This window comes from Carassius auratus, unplaced genomic scaffold (genome assembly GCF_003368295.1).
Source record: "Carassius auratus strain Wakin unplaced genomic scaffold, ASM336829v1 scaf_tig00216060, whole genome shotgun sequence".
Classification (NCBI taxonomy): Eukaryota; Metazoa; Chordata; class Actinopteri; order Cypriniformes; family Cyprinidae; genus Carassius; species Carassius auratus.
This window is the reverse complement of record NW_020528388.1, coordinates 34,032-44,070: the sequence shown is the minus strand read 5'-3', so window position 1 is coordinate 44,070 and position 10,039 is coordinate 34,032. Positions and strand designations below refer to the sequence as shown.

Sequence of the window (10,039 nt, the reverse complement as noted above, 5' to 3'; positions counted from 1 at the left end):
TTTCATGAGCTTGAAGAATGTAAAGCTCACCTACATAAAACAGAAATTAATGTACAACATCATGTTTGTAGATTTAAATCTGGCACAACCAACTCTACTTAACTTCAACACTACAACAGACAACACATAAACAGAGAAATAAAATTAAAAAACATAAGCAGATTCATTTTCAGTCTTAAAAGGTCTCTCAGAATCAGAAAAAGTAACAACAGCCTATTCATAAAATATGATGCCTGATCACTGATGAGGTGCAGCCACACAGACAATTAAAAAACATGCTCAGCGTTCTCATACTCAAACATTAAATAATTATGCTTAAAAAATTTGCCATATTTAAATAAAACCTGTGCAGAAAATCTTACCTGACAAAAAAAGAAAAACTTCTTTACTTTAGAGTAAACTGTAGAGCTGTTGAAGGTGTAAAGATTCTAAAATAAAATATATTTGTGATTTTGCAGTAAAACGTTTTTATGTATAGCTAACAGAGGAGCTGCAGTCCTGTTCAAGTACTCGACGTCTCCAAAGTGGATTTACATAAACCATGTACATCTTACCGACAATTAGCCTATTAATTGTCCATATAACTTCTGAGAGGAAAATATTCAATAAGAATTGCAGATGAGCACATCTAATAGACATTAAATAGATGTCTGAGTGAGCGAGTGAGTGATGTGTGTACTGTACTGTACTGTTTACATTAGTTAAATGTAAGTAATGTAAATAAACAATTCTACATAAAGTAACTAAACATAAGTTATCTGTTTTATTGGCCCAATTAGTACTGTTATTAAATTGAAGAGCATTTGTGATGGATAAAATGCCAGTTAACACATCATCAACTACTTCAACATATAAATGTAGTTTCTTAGCAGATAAATCACAGAGGTGATGTGAATCTTATCTGGATGTTACAGGGACAGATGAGTGAAAATTTCTCAATGGTAGTGTAAAACAACACCCTTTTTACCTTGTCAAAAAACTGCTCTTTTCAGAGCAAGCAGTTTGTAGCATTTTCCTTTAAATGCAGATGAGCTCTGCTGACCCCGCCCCTCTTTTCTGAGCTGCTCTATGAGGGACTTTTCTTTAGCAACATTCATTGTAAAACTTTCAAATTGGCACATTATTAGGAAAGGCAATTTGCAAAGATTCATTAAAAAAAACCTTATACTCACGTCTTCTGTTGGTAAAGCTGGATTACAAATAGTTTGCGTGAACAGATGCATCATGCATTATTAGCATCATGTTAATGAAAGAAAGGAAGTCTCAAATTATGGCTGGGTGAGGTGTCCTCTTCTATTAGGTATTTCAAATTAAATTTTATGTATATATATATATATATATATATATATATATATATATATATATATATATATATATATATATATACACAGTTGAAAGGCTAAGAAAAAAATTTCAATGCATATATTTAGGAGATTAAATGATGTGAATGCATTACAGTGCAGCTGATCACATGTTTACAACTTGACTCTGTTTGTAAATCACACGCTCTCTGAAGCAGAACATATGGTGAGCGTGATTTCACCAAGTACAACATGTTCCTGGATCAACATCCTTGTTGATCCTGGAACAACATTCAGAATTTCGATTTTGAGACAACTTTCAGGAAATATCTGTTTTAGGCTTAAAATCAGGGTTAGGTGCTTCTACACTCTTCAGCCATCATTTCCCCTCTGATTTTAGGAATAAATTATCGGTAGGGTTAGATTTAGGGGCAGGGATTGGGTTAAGTCTATATTTTTGGACAATAATGTTGATCCAGGATCATCAAAAGATGTTGATCCAGGAACATGTCTTACTTGGCAAAATCATGGTGACCTAGAGCATATCATAGAACAGGAGCAAGTGGTAATTATATAACTTTAAAAGGGTTTGCATCTTGTGTAATTTTGTACATTGTGAATAATTGCAAAAGATCCAGCCCTGTCTGTCTTCCTTGTATCTGATGCACATGTTTTGCGAACTTAATGCTACAGTTGATTGCTTCTGTTGTCCTCATTTGTAAGTCCCTTTGGATAAAAGCATTTGCTAAATGACTAAATAATAATAAATAATATAAGGAAAAGTACTGCAATTTTCTGCTGAGGAAGTTAGTTCTGCTGTAAACCTCTCAACATGCAGTCAGCCTCAGATTGCTTTTAATCATTGCACACAAAGATTAATGTAATATTTATCAAAATTATTACTGGGCGAGCTAGACAGATATTTAGGTGGGCTCAGATCCTAATTTCAGCAATTTAACTCATTAACATCCCACCTTAAGCCATCTTTAAGCCTAAAAGTAAGTGATCCTTGTATTTAAGGGTAAGATTTTCAGAGATGGATAACAACTAAAGAATGGAAAGAGTGTGTGAGTGAAAGTGGTTGTGAATGTATGTAGATGTGTGTTAGTTACAGGATTAGAGAATGACACTGTTCCACTGTCATAGTCCAGATACACTCTCACATACTCAAGGTACTGTTCAACACGAAAGTTAAAAGGTTCAGACAGTCCTTCCTGATCATACTCCACACTCCAGACATCAATGTTAAAACAATCACGTCCCTTCCTCTGGTTTGATGCTGTAGTTACTCCAAGAATCCAGACTAAACACCCTTTAACCTCCACATCCCAGTAGTGTGTTCCTGAGTTAAAACCCTCTGAACCCAGAACACAGGGATACCAGTTAAATCTCTCTGGATTATCAGGAACAGGTTGACTGTTCTTGTTGTGACTCACACCTTTCAGATCATCAGGCAAAAAAAGATCTCTATGAGCCGTGTTTGGATCCAGAATCACAGGAGCTGATGGGACACAATCAAAAGAAAGTTTTATTCTAATGTTCACATAACATCCTATAACAGGAGTGAATTATACACAGATTATGATTTCGAATTATGACACCCATCCTGTTGATCAAACACATCAGACAGTTGCTATGCATTTGTTTATCTGTATGTGAGCTCAGATCTTCTGCAGACTCACTGTATTGGACAATGTCCTGCATTTTCTTCCAGACTCTGAAGGGCAGGTTTCCCAAGTATCGTGGCACATGAATCAAGGCTCCAGAAGGTGACTGTGGATCCGGCTGTGATTGGATCTGGACTCTGGAAGAACATTCAGGATCAGAACTGACCTTTGACTTCAGAAGCAGAGAGACCAGAGACACCAGAAGATCACTCACCTTTCCATTGAGACTGGAAACTCCTGCAGAACCAACAGACCATTTATCAACAACAACTCAATCAATCAATCAATCAATCTATCAATCACCTGAAACCAGACCTTCAGAAAGTAGACATCACTGGCTTTCATCATCTTCTCTGTGTCTTTGATTGTGTGTGAAAGAGCTGAGATGTGTCTGCTGATCTCCTCCAGCTTCTCCTTCATCAACTGCTTCTTCTGCTCCTCTTCCTCCCTCAGTGCAGTGATTGTAGCTTCTTCTTCATCTCTGAGAAACTGGTGAAGCTTCTCAAACTCCTGTTTAATCTGACGCTCTGTGTGCTCAGCTTGAGACTGAAATCAAACCACATTAATTTCAGTCATCTCACTTGTCTTATTCTGGAGACACAAATACCAAAATTTCATTAGCTTCATTTTGCAAATTAAGTTTTAAATACTTTTAAATGAGAAACAATGGATACTGATATAATTTGAAGTTATATCTTTGAAAGCAAATCTACTGAACTTAAGAAACATGAATTAGTATTTTTAACTGACGGGACTTTAAAGCATGGCAACCATGTATGAATAAAAACAAATATTTTATATTAAAATCGGACACATTGTAAGAGCCTATAGAAATAAAAGAGCAGCTGGAAGACACAGTATGTGGAAGCAGAGAGTGGTAATGAAGGAAAAGAGGATGAATCAGAGTTATTTGGTGTGTATACAATATACACAACCTCAGATGGAAAAAAGGCATTGTAGTGAATGTGAAATTGGATGGGAAGTGTATGGACATGCAGCTGGACACAGGGGCAGCTGTGTCGCTAATGTCAGAACTATCATACAAGGAGTTCCTGTCTCACTTACCATTAAGCAAAACCACCATGCAGCTAATTACATATTCAGGCGAGAGAATTCCATTGCTGGGATCGGTAGAGGTGCCAGTGCAGTATGAAAAGCAGAATGTGACTCTGCCATTGGTCATTGTGAAAGGGGAAAGACCAGCTCTGCTGGGCCGGAACTGGCTGGAGAAAATTCAGTTAGATTGGCCAAACATTTTCAATGTGGAGAAAGCTGAAGTAGCCTCTGACCCAGCAGTGAAAACTGTGTTGAGACGACACACAGAGGTATTTTCTGACAAACCGAGTGCCATTAAGGATTTCAAAGCAACTATACGAGTCTGTCCTGATGCAACACCAATCTTTCAGAAAGCTAGACCTGTTCCTTATGCATTACGAGAGGCGGTGGAAAAGGAACTGGATAGACTGGGAAAAGCAGGCATAGTATCTAAAATTGACAAAAGTGACTGAGCAGATAAAAAGCGATAAGTCCATCCACATATGTGGTGACTATAAAGTCACCATAAACCAGAATCTGGAGGAGGAAACCTATCCGCTACCCAACACAGAGGATTTGTTTGCTAAGCTTGCAGGTGGAACATTGTTTAGTAAACTGGAATTGGCGCATGCTTATCAGCAATTAAATTAGACCAGCACTCTGAGAAATACCTTACCTTAAATACTCACCGGGGCTTGTACAAGTACCATCGTTTGAGTTATGGAGTGGCCAGTGCTCCTTCTATTTTCCAGGCCGTTATGGATCAAATCCTTCAAGGGCTAGATCATGTCACCTGTTTCCTGGATGACATTCTAGTCACTGCCAGCTCAAAAGAGGACCATATCAAGAAACTGGATGAAGTGCTTACCAGACTGGAGAGGTATGGCCTCAGAGTAAAACTTTCCAAGTGTCAGTTCATGCAAAGCAGTGTTGAGTATTTGGGGCACTGCATCGATAAAGAGGGACTTCATCCTACTGACGAAAAGGTAGCAGCGATTGTATACGCCCCAAAGCCAAACAACGTCACTGAATTACGGTCTTTTTTGGGCCTCCTAAATTATTATGGTCGTTTCTTGCAAAATCTCTCCAGTCGACTTCAGCCTTTACATAATCTACTTAAGCAGAAGCAACCGTGGAGTTGGACTGCTGATTGTGACATGGCTTTGTGGAGGCACAACAGCTGTTGCTCAGTAGCACAGTATTGGTGCATTATGATGGCAATCGACCTCTGAAATTAGCGTGCCATGCCTCACCTTATGGGGTGGGCGCGGTGATCTCGCACATTATGGACAATGGAGAGGAGCCCCCCATAGCATTCGTGTCTCGCACGCTGACGGAAACCGAGAAAAGGTATGCTCAAATAGAACGTGAAGCCCTGTCCATCATCTATGGGGTAAGGAAGTTCCATAAATATATTTATGGACGTAAGTTCACACTAATAACTGACCACGAGCCTCTGCTTGCGATTCTCGGACCAAAGGCAGCAATACCAACTTTGGCAGCTCTTCAAATGCAGCGATGGGCATTAGTGTTGATGCCGTATAATTATGACATAGAGTATCGGAAATCTGCTGACCACATGAATGCTGACGCAATGTCCAGACTGCCAACAGTGGTTAAAGATTGTACTGGGGAAGAAGGAAGTGTGTTCTATTTTTCCCAGTTGGATGATCTTCCAGTGTCTGCAAGGGATATAGCCCAAGCAACACGGAAAGATCCCACACTATGCAAAGTGTGGGATTATACTGTAAATGGTTGGCCCAACTAAGTGTTGCAAGAGGATCTGAAACCATACTTCACACATAGACATGAGCTGTCGGAGGACCAAGGCTTGTGTGTTGTGGGGAATGCGTGTTATAATTCCACCCAAATATCGTTCAAGACTACTGGACGAGCTACACCATGAGCATCCAGGAATCTGCCGTATGAAGGCCCTCGCTCGTAGTTACCTGTAGTGGCCAGGATTAGATGGCTGCATTGAAGAGAGAGTGCGCAGCTGTAGCTGCTGTCTGGCATTTCAAAATTCACCTGCAGGAGCACCACTTCATCCTTGGAGATGGCCTGAGAGGCCATGGCAGAGGATCGACATTGATTTTGCAGAAAAGACAAGCAGTTCTTCCTAGTAGTTATCGTCAGTCATTCAAAATGGTTAGAGGTGGTGCCAATGTCATCAATCACCTCCTCACTCAACATCGATGCATTGCGAGAATTGTTTGCAGCATATGGAATACCAGAGGAGGTGGTCTCCGATAATGGGCCACAGCTTGAGTCTTCGGAGTTCACTGATTTCCTAAAGGGAAATGGAATAAAACATACACAAGTCCTCCCTGCCTATCATCCAGCCTCAAATGGTGCTGCAGAAAGATCTGTTCAGATACTTAAACACTCACTTCTGAAAAATGTTTGTGAAAAACATGGTAAGAAGATGCTTTCACTCAAGCACAAATTGGCAAATTTCTTGATAATGTATCGTTCTACACCTCATACCGTAACTGGAAAAACACCAGCCGAGCTATTTCTAAAACGTCACATCCGAACTCGTTTTTCACTGTTGAGGCCTGATCTAGCAAAGTCGGTTCAAGACAAACAGCTGGAACAAAAGAAACAACATGATCGAGGAAGACGAGTCCTAAGATCCTTTGTGGGGGAAGAACCAGTAAGCGTCCGAAATTTCAGAGCAGGGCAGGAGAAATGGTTGAGTGCAACAGTGATTGAGCAAAAGGGTCCTGTAAGTTATGTCGTGCAGGAGGGTCAGAGAAGGCGCACTGTGCATGTGGACCATATGTTGCCCAGAAACACTGCAGAAGGATCCCCCATGCCTGGTGTGTTAGAGATCCCAAATTCAAGTGTCATTGATGATAACAGAGGACCACTGAATTTACCTACCGTTGGTGACTGTTCCATACCAATCATTGAGCCTAAGAGCCCTGAGAGCACTGAGAAATTAACACTACAAGTTCCAAGGAGTGCAACACCTGCTGTGGAAACTGTTCGGAGATATGCTCAGAGGATTCGTACCGCTTGGCGCGCTGCTGCGGCTGTAGGTGACATAGAGGGAGGCCGCCAAAAAAACAGGCTCTTGTCTTCATGACAACAATATCAACTTTTTTTTTTTTTTTTTACACACCTACTGATAGGACACCGTCAACAGTATTGACGGCAAAATAGAGTATGTTTGACAGGTGCAATATTTGACAATCGATCATTATTAATTTATTTTTTAAATTATATTTATATCTGAATTTATGTCAATCTATAGACTTTCAAATATCCAAATATCATGAATTAATATGTATTTGTGTACAAAATGACATATAAACATATTTTCCTAGTATATTTTGCCTGGAAACGCTTCCAACATGCACGCGTGTCGCGTGAAAAATAGGCGTCGGTTCTATTTCTAGCATGCACGGGTTTTCCGCGCGTCTCACGCAGACAGTCTGCAAGATCTAACCTGTTAACATGGGAGCCGAATTAAAAACAGACACGCCACGCAGTGTGTTGCTGGTCTAACGTCTCACGTCAAAAGAAAATCACCAGTCATTGGATGTGTCAATCATACATCAATTTAAATAAACTTTAACATACAGTAGAATAATCATGAAATATTTTGATTGGGACTCGAGTGGACTCGGGCATAAGTCCGATTCCTAATATGTTCGAGTCCGAGTCAATACCGAGTCAAAATGCACACGAGTCCATGACAAGACCGAGACCATTAAAATACGGTCTCGAGACCGAGTCCAAGACCGAGTCCGAGTCTCGAGTACTCAACACTGATTGAGAGTAATGACATTGGGGTTTTTGCTTTGTAGCTAATGAGATTGCCACATATTTCTGCCCGTTTATGAAGCAGCCAGCTAATAGATGTTTTACACAAATGACTGTGTGCACGTGTGTGATTGTGTTTTCCAGTCAATTAAGAGGGCATTCATTTGCAATTATGTAAAAGAAAAAAAAAATCAATCCTCACATTGATGTGTTGAAGTGTTTTCTCAAACTCTCCTTTAATGTTTTCTTGGTGTTGAAGTTTCTTTTTTAAGGTCATCAGTGCTGTATTGACCTCCTCCTGAAATTTAAAGTGACAATCTATAAGACACCAGAAATGTGTGTGATATGTTCATATATGTAAAGCACAATATAGGCAAAATGGTACAAAGTAATTTGTTTGTATTTATAATCATTTAACCCACGTCACACAGTCCCAGACCTTGGTATACACACACACACACACACACAAACACATATGTACCTATATGGTGGGACCTCACCACAGTACAATATATAGACATAAAAATCATACACAGGTCCATCTCAATAAATTAGTATGTCGTGGAAAATTCATTTATTTCAGTAATTCAACTCGTGTATTTAATAAATTAAATGCACACAGACTGAAGTAGTTCAAGTCTTTGGTTCTTTTAATTGTGATGATTTTGGTTCACAATTAACAAAAACCCACCAATTCACAATTTGAGTTGAATTACTGAAATAAATACTTTTCCACAACATTCTAATTTTTTGAGAAGCACCTGTATCTGTCTTACCTTATGTGATGAAACCACTTCACTGATGGGTCTGAATTTATGGTTGTCATGTTGTTTTGATGTAAAACACACCACACACGCAGGCTGTTTGTCTTCCAGACAGAAGAGTTAGAGTTTCTCACTGTGTAAACTGCAGAACTCCCCAGATGAATGCCTCTCATTTCTCTGCTTCAGGAACGATTCACACAAGTTTTTTAATGCAAGATTATATGGAGGTTCAGCATGTGATGATACTCTCCTGCAGACAGGGCACTCCTGCGTATCCCTGGTTCTCCAAAACTGTTGAAGACACGCTTTACAGAAACTGTGACTACATGATAAAATAACAGGAGCCTTGAAGATGTCGTTCTAAAGATGCTCTTCTAAAGATAGTGAATCCATTTTTTACTTTTGAATGCTGTCTTTTCAGAAACAAACGGCTCAAAAATCCTTCTTCAAAGTGTTTCTCTTCATTCTCCACTGATTACTGATTTTTTTTGTGATTTGATCAGTAGAGAAGAGAGAGGAGAAATAAGACTGTCACTTCCTGGTAAGTTATGTAAGAGGGTGGAGCTTCAGTATCTTTATCATCTGGTCTCATGTTTAACTCTTTGTCTGCCTTATCAGATGCTGTGTGGTGATTTAATATTACAGTTCTTAATATTATTAGTATTAATATTATTATCTGAACATATGATATTAAAATCTGATCAAGATCAACATTATTGTACACAGGAGGTCTGGAGCTTTAGTTCTGTGTGAACTGTGTGAATCTAAAGTTGACAGAATGAAAGAGACAGAAAAAGAGAATATTTTAAATTTACACTTCCTTCTGATTAACACACTGTAAAGAACGATACAAGATAGCTCAAAATTAGAAACGTTAAGGTTTTATATTACATACATAAATTTACTTTAGCTTCAAAGTGGAGCATGTGGCACATCATGTGGGACCATATGATTTCTGTTGAATGGGAAACTACACTACACTATAAATTATATCAAAAGCAAGCAGCAGGCATTTAAAAAATATTAGTCAACCTACATCCTTTGATTAAAACCAAACTGTCGAGTTTGTGATTGGGAGATCCACACAGGCCATGTGAGACTCAAATGAGACATCGGGTCCTGGGTGAACAAATAACTGAAAAGTATGGGATATCCAAAATAATCAAATATCTAAATAAATACATAATCTATATTTGTGATCAGATTTTCATTAGAAATACAGCCTAAATTTAATGATCACTTGAAATTGGAGTCCGATTCAACACAGACTAAGATAAAAATTGTAACTGAATCCTGATAAATTAAGTGAACTTTGCAGAAGAGCACGTAAGAGACTTAAACACATTAGACCTTCGTCTACTTAAGTGAAAGTGATTTTTTTGCCTTTTTGGGATGAACAATAAAGCTACTTTCACTCAGATTAATAATAATTTTCCAAACCTGCAGCACTAAATGTGTATTTCAGAATGGTGAAGCTAGAAAAGTATTGCTGACCCAGAAA

At 38.8% G+C, this 10,039-nt stretch overlaps 1 pseudogene; it reads right to left on the bottom strand.

Annotated features, from left to right (window-relative positions):
* Positions 1–1,736: 1,736 nt before the first annotated feature.
* On the bottom strand, positions 1,737–9,130 carry LOC113097006 (nuclear factor 7, ovary-like; annotated as a pseudogene).
* Positions 9,131–10,039: the final 909 nt, after the last annotated feature.